Raw genomic sequence first — 20,941 nt, 5'->3', positions numbered from 1 at the left:
AGCGGCCGATAGCTGCGGCGCGTCAAGCGTAGAAAGCAGCGAGGAAAGCCATAGAAACCGATCTGTGCAGCAAATCATTCCCTGCTGACAACTGGTGTCGGCGACGAGAGTTATTGCAATTTGTTATTTTGTGTGGCCGATTCACCCAGTTGATTGCTGGGAGCTGCAGCCGGCAAATTCATGGAGCTTCATTTTCTTCGGCCTTCTTGCTATTTCTTCGAGATCGCAGATAATCTACTCACCATGATTTCTTTTAGGAAAAAAAAAAGGGAAGTACTGTAGACCAGAACCAATGCCTATATTCTTCAGGAAGCAGTCTGCGTGTGTTCTATTTGACGTCTCATACAACAGGCACAAGATACCGTGCTACAGCCTGGTAAATAAAAATTTCTGGAAAAAAAGAGAAACGAAACGAATGAAATGACAGACGCCGAAGAAGTGAAATGCTAAGAGATGGAAAGAATGTGGTTTGGTTTATGGTTTATTGGGGTTTAACGTCCCAAAGCTACTAAGGCTATGAGAGACGCCGTAGTGGAGGGCTCCGGAAATTTCGACCACCTGGGGTTCTTTAACGTGCACTGACATCGCACAGTACACGGGCCTCTAGAATTTCGCCTGCAGCGAAATTCGGCCGCCGCGGCCGGGATCGAACCCGCGTCTTTCGGGTCAGCAGCCAAGCGCCGTAACCACTGAGCCACAGTGGCGGGGCGGAAAGAATGTGGAATGCGAAGGAATGAAAACGATTGAGCAAATGCGCAGCAAACTTGCGCAACAACGTAATTATTTCTGCGCTTAAACACAGCTGGATAGAAGCGGGAGGAAAGTCGCTGCACGGAATCAAGGGTAGCGCGGTTGCATTAAGTGCGACGGAAAAACTGGAGTAGACTCATTTCCCAAATCGAATAGCGAATGCGAAAAGTAAAAATAGTGTAAAAGAAGACAGAAGAAGAAGAGCAAGCGGAGGGTAATTTGAGCTGTAACTGTCATTTTTTGTCCTTTTCTTTCGTTCAGTTCGATGGCATCGGGAGCATGTGATTTCGAGGCTACCGCTGATAGCTTTGAGAGAATTCCACGAAGCTTGAAGTACCGCGGCACTAAAAGTTAGTGATTGCCGGCTTTCAGAAACAGCGCCACGTCGCTTGCAGAGTGCGAAAAAGCAATTTGAGCGCATGCAGTGCGTCGCTGCATGCGCACTCCGGGCTTCTCTTCGGCGGAACCTTCGCTTTCTTCTGAGCTGCGGAGATCACAAGAGGCTGTGGACCGCGCTATACTGCCCCCACTGTGCATAGCCCTTCCGCACCCAGAGATGGCGGAAAATTACGGCTTTGGAGCTTGGAAATCAATGTGTTCCATCTGTACCACCGTTCCTGGTTGGATTTCTGCGCCTTTACTTTACTGTTTGAAATATACGTGCCCGCGGTTTTCTCGCGACGCAGTTCCTATTCATCTCTGTCCTGCGTCCGGCCCTTTTGGAATCTTCGCTATCTGAAATCTTGCGCGTGACGCCTAGAATGTTCATCTGCAGCATGACGTGAGCGCAGAGGAGCCAGGAGATCACTCCAGCATGATTAAATTGGCTTGATTTATTTCGTGCATCAAAATAACGACACTCCAGAGTTTATGCAATTATCTGATGAATATGTGGATCCACAAATGTATAGAATTGCAAGTCGCTCGCTGAACTTGTGGCGGAGGACAGAATTGTAGGCGAAACTGCAGTAGGCGTATAAGATAGCTGACCAAAGGTGAAAAAATTGTAGCTACTTGGGCCAGTTGGTGCATATTCGAAATGTGACAAAAAATAGCGAGATAGATAAGGCCAAGAAACAGAACTATAGGTGATGCGCTGCGCGTCGTCCTAGTCCCGTTCTTTCGGATCCTTGGTGCAGAGAGGGCAAGAAGGTGTGATTTTTGACAACACCAAAGTTAACAAAGCAGGGGGGGGGGGGGGGGGGGGGTGGCAGGGTGCTTAGCCACCATTTCGACAAGGGGCTAAAGGACCTGTCTTCAAGGCGTTCATAATTGGGAGGCGTTCATAATTGGGAGGGGGTAGGGGCTTAGGTAGGTCCCTCACTCTGAGCAGAAAGCCTCAGCGAACGGGAGGAAGGTGTGATGTGGGAAGAGGGATGGGATGGGGAGCGTGAACTTGAAATCCTTGTCCAGGCGGAGTGGCCGCCAAAGAAGATTAGACCGGTTGACCTGAAAAACTGTGAGAAATACGCCAGCTGAGCGGAACGAAATGCGGGAGATTAAGAAATAGTACACGTGGACTTGAAAGGTTCTGTGTGCAGGAATTGGGTAGCTGCGACTGGCGACACGGTAGGTACAAATTGTGTTGACCCGGAAAAACCGGAATAGAGCGATTGAGCAGCACTGCAGAAAGAAATACCAGGAACTAAGAAAAAGTTAAGGGAAGAGAGATTGCGACACCAAAAGAGAAAAGAACTAACCACGTAGAAACTTCTGTAATATCAGAAGAGAAAACGAAAACAAAAAAAAAGGGAGGAGAGAGACAGAGAAAAAGGAAGGGGGGGGGGGGGGGGGGGGGGACGGAGTGAGGAGACCAAACGTCCTAGTGAGAAATAAATGCAGCAGGTGCAGAGCTTAAAATAAAAGAACATGGGAATAAAAGGTAATAATGATAATAAATAAGGAGGGGTAGGCTGCAAGAAATGATAACGATGCGATATAGCGTACTGGGAAGGCTGATGTAGCCTGTTTTTCTCCTGCGGTGCTATTTTAATCCTTTTTTTAGACTTTTTTTAAACTACTATGTCAGTGCCGGATTATAGCCCAGAGATTGTAAGTTTCCTATGGAGATGTTTATCGCTGCTGGTTGGCCACCCAGGTGGAAGGTGGCCAACCAAGGTGGGAGATGGGCCACTTACTTAACGTGACATTGTGGCCTCATCACAGCCTACCCATAGAAACGTGACCAAATGGCCCATCGTGGCAGGGGGCAGTTAAATTAAAGACTTTTCGCAAGAGGTTGGTCAGGAAGAGCAACCTAGGTCGCCCAAGCACACCAGGGGCAGCACCTGCCTTCGCAAGGCAGTGGCGCATCGCAGCGGCTAAGGACAACGCAGCGAGCTATGGAGAGAAAAATGGCAGGTGTAACGTTAAGAGACCGGATGGGGGCAGAGTGGGTGAGGGAACAAGCGCAGGTTAATGACATCCTAGTCGAAATCAAGAGGAAGAAATAGGCTTGGGCAGGGCATGCAATGCAAAGGCAAGATAACCGCTGGTCCTTAAGGGTAATGGATTGGATTCCAAGAGAAGGCGAGCGTCAAGGGCGGCAGAAAGTTAGGTGGGCGGATGTGATAAAGAAGTTTTCTGGGATACGGTGGCCGCAGGTGGCAAAGGACAGGGTTAATTGGAGAGACATGGGAGAGGCATTTGCCCTGCAGCGGGTGTAGTTAAGCTGATGTTGATGATGATATTTTGTACACGTTTCCGGAGTTACTTACGTGGAAAAAAGTTCGTACGTATTTATTTTTCTGCAGTTAGTGCATAAGTAGCGAATTGAGGATGAGAAACTAAATGCAATGTAATGAGGCGACTCGCACATTTAGTGTGGACGGCCAGTCTTTGTTCGAGCGGTGCTGCTCAGCAGGCCAGCGTTCGCAAGCGCGCACCCGAGCTTCGTCAGCTTCGCCTTTCTTTTTTCTCTCCTTCGTCGGCGCTAGCCGCTGGGGCATCAAAACCCAAGTCTCTTTCTTACATCAACTTTCTTTTTTTTAAAAAAAGAGAGAGTCTATAGTAATATCCGGCTGTCTTGCAATAGCAGCCCGTTGTGCTCTTAGCGGTGCGGGCGGGGCATAATTATTTTTTATTCTTTTTAATCGCCCACTCTAACTTTTGTCTTGCAATAGCCCTTTGAGTTGTGTATTTGACACAAACGAAAGAAATATATTCCGCCTTTCGCTTTGTCATGTCATTGGGCTGTTTTGTTTCCCTAAGCAGGGTACTTTAATCATCTAACTCCCTACGCTGTGAAACAAGCGGAAGTTCTGCAAACCGAACAGCGTGTTTTCACTTGCCCTGTTTACCTCATAGCAAAAAAAAAAAAAAAACATCTCTTTCACTTCTGATCGTTCCTCTCTTGTTCATTTTTGTGATCGCAAAGAACCATCAACCACACCCTCTCTCTACCATGGACTTCTGATCGTTGTTTTTTAAAGAAATATAATGCGTGTCATGAGAAAATCATTCGTAATGAATTTTGAGTTCGACATTTTTAAGGGCCAGAATAGCTCTTATAAAATGTTGTTTCTTTAACTTTGCATATTTTTACATGTTGCTTGGCTCTGTGCCTTTTTTTTCGAAGGTCGCTAAAATATGTTACATATTAACACACTTATAATTTATGGGCGCCATGAGAGAACAGCACACGACAAAACCGCATGCGTCAATATGTTGTGGTTTACCGCTTTGCGGTTATGGTTATAGTAGTTCACCCCTCCAGATGCATTGTAGCGTACTCAACTGTGCTGTTTTGTCATCGCGCTGTTTTTTCTCTGTGCTCTTCCGTCGTCGTGCAGTCTTTTTGCTGTGCTGTTCTGTCACTGGGCCGTTTTGTCGGGCGTGCTCTTTTGACGCGTGTTGTTTTTCCTTGCGCTGTTTTGTCGTCATGCTGTTTTTTTCCATGTGCTGTTTTGACGGTGTGCTGTTGTTGTGCGCTGTTCTGATGCAGGCTGTTTTGACGAGTGCTGTTCTTTTGTGTCCCCATAATTTGTTGCAGAAAGTGAAATTCGACGTAAATTTTTCTGTCGAGGGCTTTTGCAGAGCTTTCAGAATTTTTTTTTTTCCGTAGAGCCGTTAGTTTCAGTCCATCCCTTCGATTTTCCCGGCGTGTTATGGATCTTTCCATACTATTTTTACTTCGTTTTCAACGACAGGCTTCAAGCGCGATTGATGCCTTGGAGGCAAACAACCTCTACTTCAGCCGTCGTCACGGCTCCGTTCATTCCTTATTGTTTCCTAGTCCTGTTCGATAATACATTTATCTGCTCCCAGACGCATTAATGGACAGACTTTTTGTCACCCAGTTTTGTTGAAAACAGCAGCCGTTGAATGCTGATGTCCTTTGAGCGCAATAAATTCTAGTCTGTTCAATGATCTTATCGGGTCCTTCTTGTTTTGTGTGCATTCTATTCCTGCTGGTACAGAATTTCTTTTTGTCGTCTTGCTTCTCGAGACATCCAGTAGCCAGTTGCGTCACAGATCAGCTGTGCTTACATTGTTGGTCAAAGACGATGGTTTAGTTTGTTGTTTCTTCTTTAAGAAGAAGTGCGAGACTGTAATAAGGCGTCTGCGTACAGCGATCGAATTAGAAACAGCGAGTTATAACGCTCCCCGCGGAAAAAAATGAAAAAAATTTCGATTCATATATAACAAATACAGAACCACTGACTCTCAGTCCGCTATAATGACAGCAAATCAAGTACAGCCCCTCCACAACGGACACAAAAATTTCTTGATTGGTTTTTCTTCATTCGCTGCTAAATAAAAACTGGGTATTTCACCAGAACCTTACGCCACGCACTTTGTAGCTCGGAAAACCAGACGCAAACGTGACTACACTTTGGCCCCCTACTTTGCAAGGACTAAGCAAAATAAATATTGATATTTACCGCGCACAATAACAGAGTGGAACTTGTTACCTCAAGGAGTGCTCGGAAATGAAAATTTTGGAATTACACTTCAAAACGTACTGCAAATAATTTTTTTCTTTTCCATGTTTCTGACAATCGGTTTATTTCTAGTAGGGGTGTGCGAATATCAAATTTTTCGAATATGAATCGAATACGAATACTTGGCTCCGAATATCGAATCGAATATCGAATAATCAAGGACAGACGCATTAAACCACTACAAAACATATATTTGAGCACCCAAGAACATCACAGTTCAACTATCGATGATTAAAGGAACACAAACATTATTCTCGAACATTATTCTTCGAAGAGTGGAAATATCAGAGAGGATGGCTAGTACACAGCACTGATTATGGCTAGCTTGCCATCAGCACAAAAGCGCGTTGCTGGGATGAACATAAAAGGTTATCGTGAAGGAAAACCAGCTGCTCCACATGGTCAGGCAGAAGTAGTTCCCTTCTAACTGAAACGACTCCTCCAGCCACAGAAAATGCCTTCTCACTTGGCACTGACCTGGCACGTATTGCGAGGTACTTCGTGCACAGCTCTGACTATAGCAGCTTCAGAAAATGCCCTCTCAATTGGCACTGACCTGGCACGTATTGCGAGGTACTTCGTGCACAGCTCTGACTATACCAGCTTCAGAAAACGCCCTCTCAATTGGCACTGACCTGGCACGTATTGCGAGGTACTTCGTGCACAGCTCTGACTATAGCAGCTTGGCAGGTATAGGCACAAAAAAGCTCCCCAGCGCAGTCAGCTACGGCATGGCCCTTGGAGGAAGGAAAAATTTTCCTCGCTCGAAAAAAAAATTCGAAGGAAACATTTTCCTTCATCCATGCGCATTGCTCTGGGCGCAGCCATGCTGTTATGTCTCTGCCGATAGGGCTTGCGGACCGAAATGAACGCCGGTGCTCACAATGAATGTTCGGCTAGATACGAATATTGGCGTCGGATCGAATATTCGAAAGAACACGAGTACTTGAATTTCGAATCGAATACGAATACTAAAAATAAAATATTCAAAATATATTCGAAAATTTCGAATATTCGCGCACCCCTAATTTCTAGTTTTACATGGTGACCATTATGTGCATCGTTTGTATTGTATTATTTGGCGTTACGAATACTGTCTTCCAAGCTTTTGCCCACCCTTCGTGGGCTATATGAGGTCTGTAGTATTGAGTAAATAAAAACATCATATTACTTTCGATGCAAGCCGCCCAGCTTATTTGTGGATTATTGTTCCTGTCAAGAGCGCCGTCTTCGCATGTCGCTTTTTTTTCCTGCTTAGCAGCTGGTTGATTAGCCGGCATCGGGCAGATAATCTGATTGGACAATATTAGACAAAAGCCTGAAATTCCCAGTTTGGGGAAGTAAGGAGGAGGACACTGTAAAATAGGGTGTCGACATGTTTATTCAGCTTCCCTGCTGACCATCCCAACTGATACGTAAAAAGTTTTTTTTGTTATTTTCCTCTTTCGGGCAACGTACAGCTGTTGGCCACGAGGCAAAGCAAAAGGAGGTGCTCAACCTCTTGACTGGGTCTTGACCTCGCGTGGGCACAGCAGCAGGAGCGGTATTGCACTCTACAAACGGCAAACGCTAAATGTTAACACATTTTTGCTCAACAACCAAGAGTCATTGTTCGACTCTGGTAAATAAATACAGTTAACAGAAATATTGTACACTGAACGGTACAGAAAGTTGTCAGTAGAAAACAATGCAGAAAGGGTTATGCATCTAACCATAAACATGTATTTAACCTTTTAATATCTAACTCTTTTCTGTTAAACTCACCTCGAAGACTCTGCGCCTCTTAGACATGGGAGAATCATTTCCAATGCGGATGTCGTAGTTAGGCCCAGGTGCGGGAAGATCCAAGTGATTCGAGGCCCACTCTGCTTGCACCCTTGGCACAGGGTGGATCTGCTGAGACGGACCAATCGTCCCTTCTAACTGAAGGCTGAGCTTTATTTCCTTTAGGATGACCTAGCAGCGCGACAGAGAAGCATTCCGATCACACGCAGTGTTTCATGCTAGGCCAGTTTCTCCAGAGCCGCTCACAAAAGCGTATTCGTTTCGCCGTCTGGCTTGAAAAAACTTTCAGAGTGCCCTGCTACAGGCATCGTCTTTTGAGGTGGAGCTCCTCGTTTTATTATCCTGCCGCAGAAAGGAATACAGAAGGTGTCACATCCTGCCTGGCGGTGCAGTTTTCTCCAAGACATCTCGGCTAAGGCATCTAGCTAACCCTTCTATAGTGCTCTAGCTTTTTATGTCCTCCAGACACCGACTGCTCTTGTTGAGGTGCACCTAAGCACATTCACGGACTTGGAACCGATTTGGCGAGTCTGGGATCTTTTTCTCTGCCCTTGTTTCTGTGCACCTAAATTACGTATATATTCTTCCTCCTGTAATGTCCTACTGAGATCTTAGGCTCTGTTTCTCTGCTTTGCACAGAGGCAGTATCGCATCCATCGAAGTCTTTCTCTCTTTATAACTTTGCATCGCTTTCATAGCATACGCAATGCCTCTTTTTTCTTTCCTTGGCACTTTTTTTCTTTAAGCCGAAAACGAATACCATTCGCGTTTTATTCCCGCCACCTCATAGCTCTTTTTTCCTTGCTATTCCATCGGAGAGTCACGGGAAACGCGACGAATTCTTACCCCTCCTGAGATTGTTAATTGTCTCTGCGTCTGACACTTTCGTTAATAGTTTTTTTTTCTGCGTACCTTCTTTAATACTTCTGGTTTACATGAGTCCGCCTCTCTATTACTGATCGTATTTCATTCGTCACCACCGGGTGTTGAATCAGTAAGCCCGAGTTTCACTGTTTTTACTCCCAACTTTCTCCTCATTGTTAAGAGCCAGAGCTCGGAAAAATAGACCTTGGCATTTTTTAAAAATATCAGGAAATGAGTAGCCCCTGTTGAGAAAGCTGGTAGAAATGCTATGCAAAAAAAAAAAAAAAATGAGCAGTGAAAAATTTACAACCTTGGCAGGCACTTCCGCTCCTCGATAGCTATAAAACGACTTCTGATATGAGCTCAAATATTTTGAAGCCCTGACCTTAATAACTAGGACTTCTTGCTGGGCTAGTGGGCCCGTTCCGATCTAAGTAAATCGGCGCGAATGAAGGGGCCGGGGGCCCTTCTTCATTTCGCCTTCGGGCACTTTCATTCGCACTGCTTTACATAAGCCTTAACTTAAAACGTACCTATGAACTGAAACGAGCGGTAAGGCCATCGACGAAGGAGGAATAGGAAACGGGAGACAGTTCTGACTGCAAAAAGCGTGACACTTGCTGCAAAAGGATTTTTGCGAATAAATATCAGCTCTCACTATGAACGCGACAGTGAGTACTGAAGGCTACTTATTGACCCAAGTGAGAAAACAAGTGCCAGCGCTCCCCCGTCTTCTAAACATCTTACTTTAGCTTTTTATAGTGTGCGCTCTTTTCTGGTGAAACGTCGACTATAGTTTTAATGGAGCCTCGCCTCGTGTCATGGCAACAGAAACTCGACGGTCAAAAAAATAAAACACGCAGACGGAAAAGACGTTGCGCGGATCACGGCTGCTACACATCCGTGTCCAACAGGGAAAAGCAAGTGGCGAGGATAAAGTCGCCGGAGAACACGTGGCGTTTGTTGGAATGTGTCCGATCGCCGACAGGACATAATCCCCACGGGCACAGGAAGGACCAGAAAATATGAAGACAGGACGACCGTGGGAGAAGAAATGGCGCAATGAAAAGGGACATCCCGAAGCCATCTTCACAATCCTTCAAAACAAGTGTCAAAAAAGGATGGCACCCCTTTATGTAAAATGAAAGCAGGTCGTGACTGCGAACGCGCATAGCACTAGCTCATGGTCGGGGGGCTTACGAATGGAGCCTCGGAGGATTAAGGAATAAGCGCAAAGCTTTCAGGAGGTGGGGAAGAAAGAACCAAGGTTTCTCCGCATCCGGTTTGTGTCAGAGGCATCATACAAAAGATTAACAAAGCTCATAGAAGCATTGAGAGATAACAGGCGACACATTCCGAGATCAGGAAGAAGCATGATAGAACGAAGGAGAAACTCGTCTTGAACAAGAAGTGCAGCTCTGATGAAAGACAAGAAAAAAGAAAGGAAACCAGGTGCTTCGGCAAGACATCAGGGGACGCGGGATCATGGCGCTTTCACGGCCTGGCGATAGCTATGGTGTTGCGGTGTTTCTGGCTCTCTACGAGCTCCTTCATTGCCTCATCACCTTATCTAGTAAAACAAGAACCTGTGCGACATTTAGTCACCGGACGATCTAAAGCATAGAAAGCTGTGCGATTTTTTGATGGTATGATTTACTGATTTGATTTATACATGTTTATACAGGTATAAATATTTATCAGGATTGTACATTTATACAGATTTATGTAAAATTTAACTAGATTTGAGTTAGTGTCCTAATTGAGGGCCTACCGAAGGTCGTGTGCAGAAGCAGGCGAGCGGTGACAACCGGGCTTAGAAGAGACGAGGCAATAAAAGAGGCGGACAGCAATACTTAAGGCCCTTGTTTGTGAGGGGCACCTCGAGATGACCCGGAGAGGCGTTCGTCTTGCACGACATTTGGTGCGTGTAATAGCGGCAATTTATTACGCCACTTTAGTCGCTACCGTGGTCTCTCGAAGAGATAAATGGAGAATGTGAGGAGCTGAAACAAATGTGATGACAAAGAGAGATCCACATGTGTCAGAGTAGGGAGAAATGTTAAATAAGCGCCATAATTTTAAGGTGACTGTGACGAAGCAATCATAAAAGCTTCTTCACACTTGTGGCTACTAGAACAGTCCCAATCATTCTAGTCGTCACTAGTGTGCAGGGCGGCGGCCACACAGGTGGTGCTTGTGGCACTAGCGGAGCCAGGCCGTCACTTTCAGCGGCTTGGAAAAGCCGCAGAGCAGTTAAGAGTGCCGATCTTGCGCTGACGGACGCGGGCACGTCCTGTTCGTCCGAAACCCGAGCCAATCTCGCCCATGTGACTATGCACATCACTCGCACGTCATCTTCTCCTTGGTGGGTACCACCTCATCCGGGTCGTTTCCTTGTCTTATTTTAACATAAATAACATTCAGCGGAAAGGCGGGCATAAGTCATATAAATTGCGAAACTTAAAACATCAATAACTGCGAATAAAGTGTTCCTCAATGAAGGAGGAAAAAAACATAAAGTGAACAACCTAGCTTTTCCGCACATTGGTAATAAACTTTCCTCTGCCCTTCACCTGCCGCTAAACCCTCCTCTCTTTAAAAAAAATAATAAATTCCAAGTGTCGCATATATTTGCACTGTTCCGTAAACCACGCGATTATAACATTGGGCTGCTTGCGGTAAACAGGACAAACAGCAGTTGTAAGTTGTGCCCGTCACTCGGCCATGCCTCCAATGAAGAGATTAAGCAGACAAGGAAAGGGGAATGAGGGGCTCGTTATGAATGAGTATGAGTATAAATATGTCTGCTTAATTGTTTAACGAGGGCCTCGGTTCTGGCAGCCTTTGATGCCTTAGGAAGCATAAGAGGGTTCTCACACAGCTTCCACCCTCGCCGTTCGATGACGTTCTACGTCAGATCAGCGGTAACTCAGGACGTGCTAAGTCCGCCGCTTAAGAACGTGGGTGGCGCTGGTGAACACTCCCAAGGTTAGGTTATTTGTAAACATAAATACCCCCGAAAGCAGAAGGTTTGACAGCCGTCGCCGTAGCTCAGAGGTAGAGCACCGGACGCGTAATTCGGAGGTCGTGGGTTCGGATACCACCGGCGGCATGCGGTTGTTTTTTCTTCTGCTTTCCTAATCAATTAGCTTTAAGCGATAACATATTCAGTAATATTATAAATTGATTAACACCACAAAATAAATAAATAAATTAAAAATCCCCTGTGCCCCTTGGTTTCTGTGGCTGTTGGCTTCTCTCATATTCATAACGAGCCCCTCATTCCCCTTTCCTTGTCTGCTTAATTGCTTAACGAGGGCCACGGTTCTGGCAGCCTTTGATGCCTTAGGAAGCATAAGAGGGTTCGCACACAGCTTCCACCCTCGCCGTTCGATGACGTTCTACGTCACATCAGCGGTAACTCAGGACGTGCTACGTCCGCCGCTTATGAACGTGGGTGGCGCTGGTGAACACTCTCAAGGTTAGGTTACTTGTAAACATAAATACCCGCGAAAGCAGAAGGTTTGACAGCCGTCGCCGTAGCTCAGAGGTAGAGCACCGGACGCGTAATTCGGAGGTCGTGGGTTCGGATACCACCGGCGGCATGCGGTTGTTTTTTCTTCTGCTTTCCTAATAAATTAGCTTTAAGCGATAACATATTCAGTAATATTATAAATTGATTAACACCACAAAATAAATAAATAAATTAAAAATCCCCTGTGCCCCTTGGTTTCTGTGGCTGTTGGCTTCTCTCATATTCATAACGAGCCCCTCATTCCCCTTTCCTTGTCTGCTTAATTGCTTAACGAGGGCCACGGTTCTGGCAGCCTTTGATGCCTTAGGAAGCATAAGAGGGTTCGCACACAGCTTCCACCCTCGCCGTTCGATGACGTTCTACGTCACATCAGCGGTAACTCAGGACGTGCTACGTCCGCCGCTTATGAACGTGGGTGGCGCTGCTGAACACTCTCAAGGTTAGGTTACTTGTAAACATAAATACCCGCGAAAGCAAAAGGTTTGACAGCCGTCGCCGTAGCTCAGAGGTAGAGCACCGGACGCGTAATTCGGAGGTCGTGGATTCGGATCCCACCGGCGGCATGTGGTTGTTTTTTCTTCTGCTTTTCTATCAATTAGCTTTAAGCGATAACATATTCAGTAATATTCTAAATTGATCAACACCACGAAATAAATATATTAATTATAAAAAAAAATACCCTGTGCCCCTTGGTTTCTGTGGCTGTTGGCTTCTGTCATATTTATAACGAGCCCCTCATTCCCCTTCCCTTGTTTGCTTAATTGCTTAGCGAGGGCCTCGGTTCTGGCAGCCTTGACGCCATAGGAAGCATAAGAGGGTTCTCACGCAGCTTCCACTCTCTCAGTTCGATGACGTTCTACGTCACACCTGCGGTAACTCAGGACGTTCTACGTCCGCTGCTTATGAACGTGGGTGGCGCTGGTGAACACTCTCAAGGTTAGGTTACTTGTAAACATAAATACCCGCGAAAGCAGAAGGTTTGACAGCCGTCGCCGTAGCTCAGACTTCGGCAAGAACCACAGTACACGAAGTCAGGCAATAAATAATAAAAAAAAGTCGCCGTAGCTCAGAGGTAGAGCACCGGACGCGTAATTCGGAGGTCGTGGGTTCGGATCCCACCGGCGGCATGTGGTTGTTTTTTTTCTGCTTTTCTATCAATTAGTTTTAAGCGATAACATATTCAGTAATATTCTAAATTGACCAACACCACGAAATAAATATATTAATTATAAAAAAAAATACCCTGTGCCCCTTGGTTTCTGTGGCTGTTGGCTTCTGTCATATTTATAACGAGCCCCTCATTCCCTTTCCCTTGTTTGCTTAATTGCTTAGCGAGGGCCTCGGTTCTGGCAGCCTTGACGCCATAGGAAGCATAAGAGGGTTCTCACGCAGCTTCCACTCTCTCAGTTCGATGACGTTCTACGTCACACCTGCGGTAACTCAGGACGTTCTACGTCCGCCGCTTATGAACGTGGGTGGCGCTGGTGAACACTCTCAAGGTTAGGTTACTTGTAAACATAAATACCCGCGAAAGCAGAAGGTTTGACAGCCGTCGCCGTAGCTCAGAGGTAGAGCACCGGACGCGTAATTCGGAGGTCGTGGATTCGGATCCCACCGGCGGCATGCGGTTGTTTTTTCTTCTGCTTTTCTAATCAATTAGCTTTAAGCGATAACATATTCAGTAATATTATAAATTGATTAACACCACAAAATAAATAAATAAATTAAAAATCCCCTGTGCCCCTTGGTTTCTGTGGCTGTTGGCTTCTCTCCAATGAAGAGAGACTCGTAAAAGCAGTATGCAGTTTGCGCCCATCGATATTTGACAAAAAAAAAAAAAACTAGAAAGACAGCGTGATAAAGAAGAAAAACAGATCCTGCAGACAAAAAAAAAAAAAAACCTGAGTCGAAGCAGCAAACACAGTATAAAAGACCTGCACTAACGACAGTATAGATCACCGAAACAGGCCAAATAAAGTGTCGGCGCTCGAGTACACCCGTGGCTAAGAAGTGTTCAGTCGAATGCGGATCGGAGATAACCGGCAAAGAAACGATGCTGCGCGGCCAGGAAAAGTGGGTCTTTCTTGCAGAAGAAATCGATAGCAACGCACTTGCATTTTGCTGGAGATGGGAGATGAACATAGCTAGAAATAAATTGCGACCGAGAATGATATAGTATATATATAAGCGGAGACAAGGCGAAAGACCGCAGTAGAAGAACTAGGCTGTGAATTTTTTGAGGTAATCGTACGGAAAGTTACACTCTAGAAATGTAGACACGATTTAAACTGAAGCAATCCAAAGTGTTTCATTTGGATATGGACCGCCGAAAAGGAAAGGAGCCATGGATCCGTGCCCTCTTGCATTTAGTCTTTTTGCCCTGCCATGTTATAAAGGAAAAAAAAAAAACATTGCGAAGCTTGAGAAAAGGGTGACGAACTGAAGCAAAGACAATCGTGCGAAAGAATTATAAACATATAGAAATTACGAGGGAGGAACGGTTTCTTGAAAGCAGCCAAAAATTAGCTTGAAATCTGAGAAAGGAAAAGGCACAGATGAAGCACAATATGGTTGAAAAGCAGAAAATAAAACAATGCTCATTAGGTAATGGTAATAAACTGCTTCTATCGTATACGATAAGGTAGCTCGTTCTGAAAGAATGAGCAGAGATGGGCACAAGGGAAAATGAGCATAAGGAATTCTCTAAGTGCCAGAATAATTTCATCGTCGTTAGTTTTTATTCCCGCGAGAATACTAATGAAGCGTCGTTTATGAACGAATCTTTCGCCGTGAGGCTGAGAATCTTCTTTCTGAGTAATTAGAGGAACCCAGCCTGCCGTCGTCATTAAACGAAATTATCTAAATAGTAATGAGCAATATTTTACCGCTTATGGCGGAAACGATCAAATTTCGTGCGAAAAATAGCCTATTTGCATCATGAAATACGCGGAAAATTCTGCTGTAGCAGACGATTTCAGCGCAATATTTTATGTCGGGTTATCTACTTTTTCCGGGCAAGAAAAATGTCCTCCCTCTTAGTCTTGATTTCATCATACAGAATAAAACTGTTGCTAATGGGCAAATTGAATGAACTTGTAGCGATCGAATCTTCTCTAAGGAACGTTGTGCTCTCGAAGACAATCCGAGCGTACTAATTGCTCACGTTCGGGTATTCATGGAGAGCGTATCGTTTCTAAAAGACAATTTCATGCGATTGGTTCGGTTTGACATAAGGTCAGCATACAGGCCTGCTCATGGTACAGCCAATGAATTACGTTGCTCGCGTATGCATGCAGAGCTAAAATGTGCCGTTAGTTTAGTGCTACTTTTTTTCTTTGCTGAGCGGAATGGTAAGATAAACGAAAGTACTTTCTATACCTTTCTATTGCCCCTGTTCATTGGTCTGACATTGGACAGTGCGTAAAAAGGAACACTAAAAAAAGTAGGAAACGAATGAAGACACGCACGTCATGCTTGATGCACACATTTTGATTCGAAGACCTGCTAAAGACTTTAAATCTGGTCAAAGAAAAATAAACGATGGTCGTGAGGCAAAATCTAGCTCAAAGTCTGGTTCCGGCGAATGGGAGATGAAAACATAGCACCGAAAGTAAGGAAGGCCGTCATCTCATAAGCGAAGTGTCAGCCAGGGGCTCCAGTAATCCCTCGCCGGTCAGCTTTTGAGGGAATTTGTTACCGCCGCTCGGCTGGCCCTCGAGGTCCACCTCGGGGAACTCAAGGGTCCGAGGGGCTTTTGTCCTGCCTCCTAGTGTGCGGAAGTGGAAACCGGGCCGACCGTCCATGGGGCGAGGGCGCGACACACATGCAGTATCCGAAACTTTGGCCGCGCACTATCCAGGTAGCGATTAGGAAGAGTATGACAAAAGTGGAACGCATGAGGACCAGTAGACGGCGCCAGTTGTATAGCTGGACAAACTCAGTTCGGAGCCAGCATTAGGAGTCACCGGTGCGAAAGAAAGCGGCTTCGAGGTAGGATCAAGACTGTTTGAATGGACGCTTCTTGCGACGAAGACGACTCGGAAGAGTTGGTCTCTTTTCTGAACGCTCTGCAATAGCTTCTTCCATATCGGTTTGGATATGTGAGAGAAAATTTAACGAACAACGACCGAAAAGTGGCATTTCATATCAAATTCACAGATCTCGCGCACTGTCTTTTTTAAAGCCATGTTCCGTGCAAATTAGTATCCGAGATTCGTAAGCGTCTGTTTTGCGTCAAAAAAATAGTGATGTAACTACAATTCACCATCATACCTTAGTTCGGTGACACCAAGTATAACACAGATATTTGATTAGGGACTGATTCTCGAACACCAGTTGGGAGCAGAGTGACGTCGATACCTCTAGACACCATGATATGTACTTTCTTTACCTGATATTGCCGGTTTTTGGCAAGTCAGTCGGGCAATTCGAAAGACTATATAAATAATTGGTAATTTGTTGGGATACTACGGAGAACAAGTATAGAACGCAGGCTACTCACTGCGAGAGTACGCACCTTATTGGGCACTGACCAAGTAGCGAGATTCCACAGCTAAAGACCTGGAAGTCATGGACAATGTTTAGTGAGCCAGATGGCAAGTGGGCTAGCTTCTGCTTGTCATTCTAAGGTACTTTTACATGCTCGCGCACGATTTGCCGACGAACGACGAAGAAAAAGGACGCACAACGAGTCAACTTGTTTCCTCCGTCGTTTCGTCCACACTCTCATTGGTCCAACCAAAATGAACTGCTATCAACCAGCCCATCTGTCCATTCTAGTCCGATGGTAAGATATTCTGAAATACTGGGGTGTATTTCTCAGAGCTTTTACATTTATTTTTCTTCTGTTTTTGTTTTCATCTTCATGTTCAGTTTTCGAATGTTCCGTTAGCTATAAGCCATGTACTGTCACCATCAAATGAAGTCGTAAACACCGCTCCTTGGAAGTGTCAATAATCCACGCCTGTATTTGACTGACAGAAGAAGCAATAAGCTAAATGTATATCAAGATTGCGTAACACGTCGAGTATTGAAGCGCTCAAACATGGCTGCGTACAGCGACGGAAGGAAGACCATTGCAAGAAATACGAGCAAAAAAGCGGAACGTTGGTGCAGCAATCTGTTTTGACTCTTTTTTTTTTAATCACCTAAGCTATGCAAAAGAACAAAAAAGTACCTGTGACGTTTAGCTTTGAGGTAATGCGATTCTCAGTTGAGTTCTTCCCTCTGCGCGCTTAGCACCTGTGTCTGCATCTCTCATCGCGGTAGAAGAGCTAGCCGCATGTATTGTAACGTGTGTTTGGGTCGCGTGTATATAGCCGCCATCCTCCGGCCACCCTCCGCCACGGGCACAATCTTCTCGTACCCGCCAGCGGCTAGAACATCACTCCGGCAAAAAGAGGAAGCAAATCTAATTAGATGCGGCGGGCAGTCAGACAGACAGTGGCGTGCCGAGCTTTGAAATCTTGCTGGAATAAAATTACCGGCCTTGGCCCAAATAGGGATTAATCTGGGGTCATTGGGAGAGGTCTCTGCTGCTATAATATACTGAAATGAGCTGTCATGGTAATGATGGTAATACTAATGCTGTATCTTATTTTATTGGACAAGTCATGGAACTTCTCGACCCAGGAAGCACTACCCCTGATTTTATCCCCGTGAAGCGAGGGAAAGAAAAGAGAAAGAGCGGTTTAGGTAAGGAAAGCAAAGAAATGCGCCTTCCTATATATGCACTTTGCTCCTTGATACTCCAGCGACAGCGTGCATAAGTTACGCAAAGAGAGGCAGACGCCAGGCGTTGCAAGTAGAAGGGCTCTCTGGGAAGCCGCTGAGTTCTATAGTCGCTTTCTTCTTGCGTTTCGATCGAAATGCATCGAGCTCGGACTTAACGGCTGCCCCCGGAGAGTTAAGTTTACGGCCGGCTCTTTGCGATGGCACCTTGCCTCACACTTTTATAAAAAGGAATGGAGAAGAAAAAAAAGAAAAACAACCGGTGAAGACGAAAAGGGGAAGGAAAAGAAAGAGGGGAAGCTGGAAAGAAAGAGTTCTATACTGCATCGGTGCTGGTAGTTTGCCTAAAAGTGGCCCAGTAAAAGGTCCTTCCCTGGTGAGCTCAACTTAAAATGCGCAGTACGTATCGCCTGGTAGCATGCGCACTTTTGGTGAAGCCGTATTTTCTTATTCATGCCGTACTTTCTGGTGAAGGGATCTAACCCAGCGAGCCACTGAAACAGCTACGCTCTCTCTGGCACATATTCTAATCTTTTTGTTTTTTTTGCTGCGTCTCTTCTGTTTACGGCGCTTTTAGCTTAACGTTTTTGGAGAAGGTTAGGACTGAAACATGCACATTTTTTTTTTCTGCAGGAAAGAATCAGAAGAAGGGAAGTGCGTAATGTGAATCATCTTGTATGGATAGCAGCCCTAAAAGTTTGAAGAATCATCAATAAGTGTGTGTGATATATATATATATATATATATAATCTCCCACACGGCGCATGCAGCGTTTCCGCTCGCTAATCGTGGAGGGGTTCGTGCTCGAAGGACAAAGGGAGGGACGACTAAGCGTGAACACTCATAGGCTATTTATTTCTTTTGCAATTAATACACAGAGCGGGCCAGCTAGCTGCAAAGCATCAACGAGGCATTCCTCGGAAATAGAAGGCTAACGTAAGAAACGTTTCCGACTTACCGGCTGGGGCAGAGGCGCTACTTCGGGGGGTATCGGCGGCAAAGGTTTGTACGCGCCGACAATGGCGCCCGGGTTTTCCCGTGCGCGCCTCATTCATTGGGGCAAAGCCATCCCCGAGCATTTGCTAGGGGAGGTGAGGAGACCGCGCGTTTGCTGCGTTCACTTCGCTGCCTGGAACCAGAAGTTTACCGGCAAGGCACACCAGATCTCTGTGCGCCTGCCGCGGAAGGTGACGAGAGCGTGCAGCTGCAACCGCTCGTTACGCTGGCCGGATCCCGGAGAGGCTCTCTTCGGCTCCGAGGAACTCCGCGTAACTTTCGAGGGGGCGCTCCCGTCGCTACTTCCGCTTCCCCCATGACAGAGATTTCCTTTTCGCCCAGCCGGGGATGTCCTGACGCCCGATGATGATGGTGGGCCGCTTCGACCGCGATGGGGGGAAAATAGGTTTTCCGCAATATATATATATATAGCGTTCAAACCCTAGAAAGAGAATCCCTAAATTGCGATTTTGACTTCGAACTCCGGCACGCTGCTTTCGTTACTACTACGGTCGGTACTGTAGTTGAGTTCTCTCGATAGCGATGATGGGGGGCACCCACTCAGGTACAAGCACATGCACAGAATCCAAAGTAAATCAGATTTACTGTCTTTTTGAGGTGGTGGTATTCTTGTTCAGACCGCGATAGAAGAATTTGAACGCGCTTATAGCAAGAGATACTAGTGAAAGCAGTGTTACAGTGCCCAGGCTGGGCGTTTAAACCAAAATACTGCATCTCTTTTCAGTACCTGCAACACTACCCAGCCCTAGCAACACTAGGGAAGGGGACGCGGGTCTATAGCTTCGCCTCTGCGACAGCCTTCAGCTAGTCAGCTTCAGCTTTGTCAGCAACGGCCGCCTCATGCTGTTTATGCAATAATAAATGCTCCAAGTTTAATACACTTCCGTATTAGATGGACCCGGTTTGTTTTTTAAGCCTCCTATGTTGTCGCGGTGATGAATAACCACACGCGAAAAATAAAAAGCGAACTCGATAAGCCTTACACGTCTCTAATGTTAACTGAGCACAAAGTTAGAGCCCCCGCGTCTTCCATCATGCTGAGGCTGACTACAGCCGGTCTATCTTGCAGAAATAATGTTGCTGGGAAGGTGTTCCGGCTCGGCTCGACAGAAAACGGTAAGCACCAAAGAGGACGATGTCGTTACTTTCTTTGCTTTACAGGCTGACAAAGCTCTGTGAATGGCATATTAGAAAGCACGTACTAATCAAATGCGAAGGGATGAAGGGAGTGCTTCTGGTGACAAACGAGCACGGGACACCCATATGTGTTCCTAGGCAAGAGCGAAATCTTTTTCTGCCTGGTATTTTATGTAAGCTGCTTAAGGGCTTAATACGCCCTCTCCCTAATTGCTTCAGACCCCGCGAGTTAGCTGACGCCCCGGAGAGCATTGAATAAGAAAGTAGAAGGAATTAAAATGCACGATATATAGCACGCAGATCATCTTATGAATGGCAAGAAAAGGTTCTAAAAAGCCCTTCCTCGACGGACGACGTTTTTTCACTTTAATGCTTGCGCGCTGCGCTCTCGGTACTTACAACATGCTTTTTTGAAAAACGCATCTCGGCGCCTTAAGGTTGGCCTCGTAAGAACAGTCGAATGGCGCCTCACGATTTTTAACGCGATGGTGCTAAAGGCCCCGTTACATTGAAAATCCGGTGTCGGCCTTGTCAGCATTGTCAGCCATAAATAGTAATGCGTAGAGTGGCTCAGGCAGCCACCCACGGAGAAACAACTTACTTGGGCAACCTAGGTCGCGTGACATCGTGGAAGACACAACCTACCCTCCAGATTGGGAGAACGTGAACCGCACTGGCAAGTGGCAGTTAAATTAATAGTTGAACTTGAGAGTGAGAGGTTGCTCGGGAAGAGCAACTTGGGTTGCACAAGGCCCACCGGTGGCAGCACCTGCCATAGCAGGGCAGTGGCGCATCCCTTAACCGGTTCAATTCCCCCAGCTTCAGTGGTACCATGATTTTGCCTTCCCAGTAATGCGGTCGGTGTAGCTTGCCGTAGATACGAAGTTACTTTCCCGGAAGTGGTGCTCGCAAAGCTGTAACGTAAGCACGAACAAAGCTGTGTAAGACAAGAGTGGCGGTTGACACCAATATAATAACGCAGCGAGCAGCTAACACAGCCGGATATATGACAGGGGCTTCTGTCCTAAACCAGTGATTTACTACGGCAACTACAATCACATGATTGCTCGCGAAGCAATTTTTTTTTGTTTTCTGTAAGGAACTAATTCTGGCTGCAAAACAATTCTTGTTTCACACTCAAATCAGGCCGAATGCTATCCGACTATTCATAGCTATGCTT

The sequence above is a fragment of the Amblyomma mixtum genome, chromosome 2, assembly GCF_055824585.1.
Source record: "Amblyomma mixtum isolate Tamu chromosome 2, ASM5582458v1, whole genome shotgun sequence".
Lineage (NCBI taxonomy): Eukaryota > Metazoa > Arthropoda > Arachnida > Ixodida > Ixodidae > Amblyomma > Amblyomma mixtum.
Note: the sequence above shows the minus strand (reverse complement) of the source record.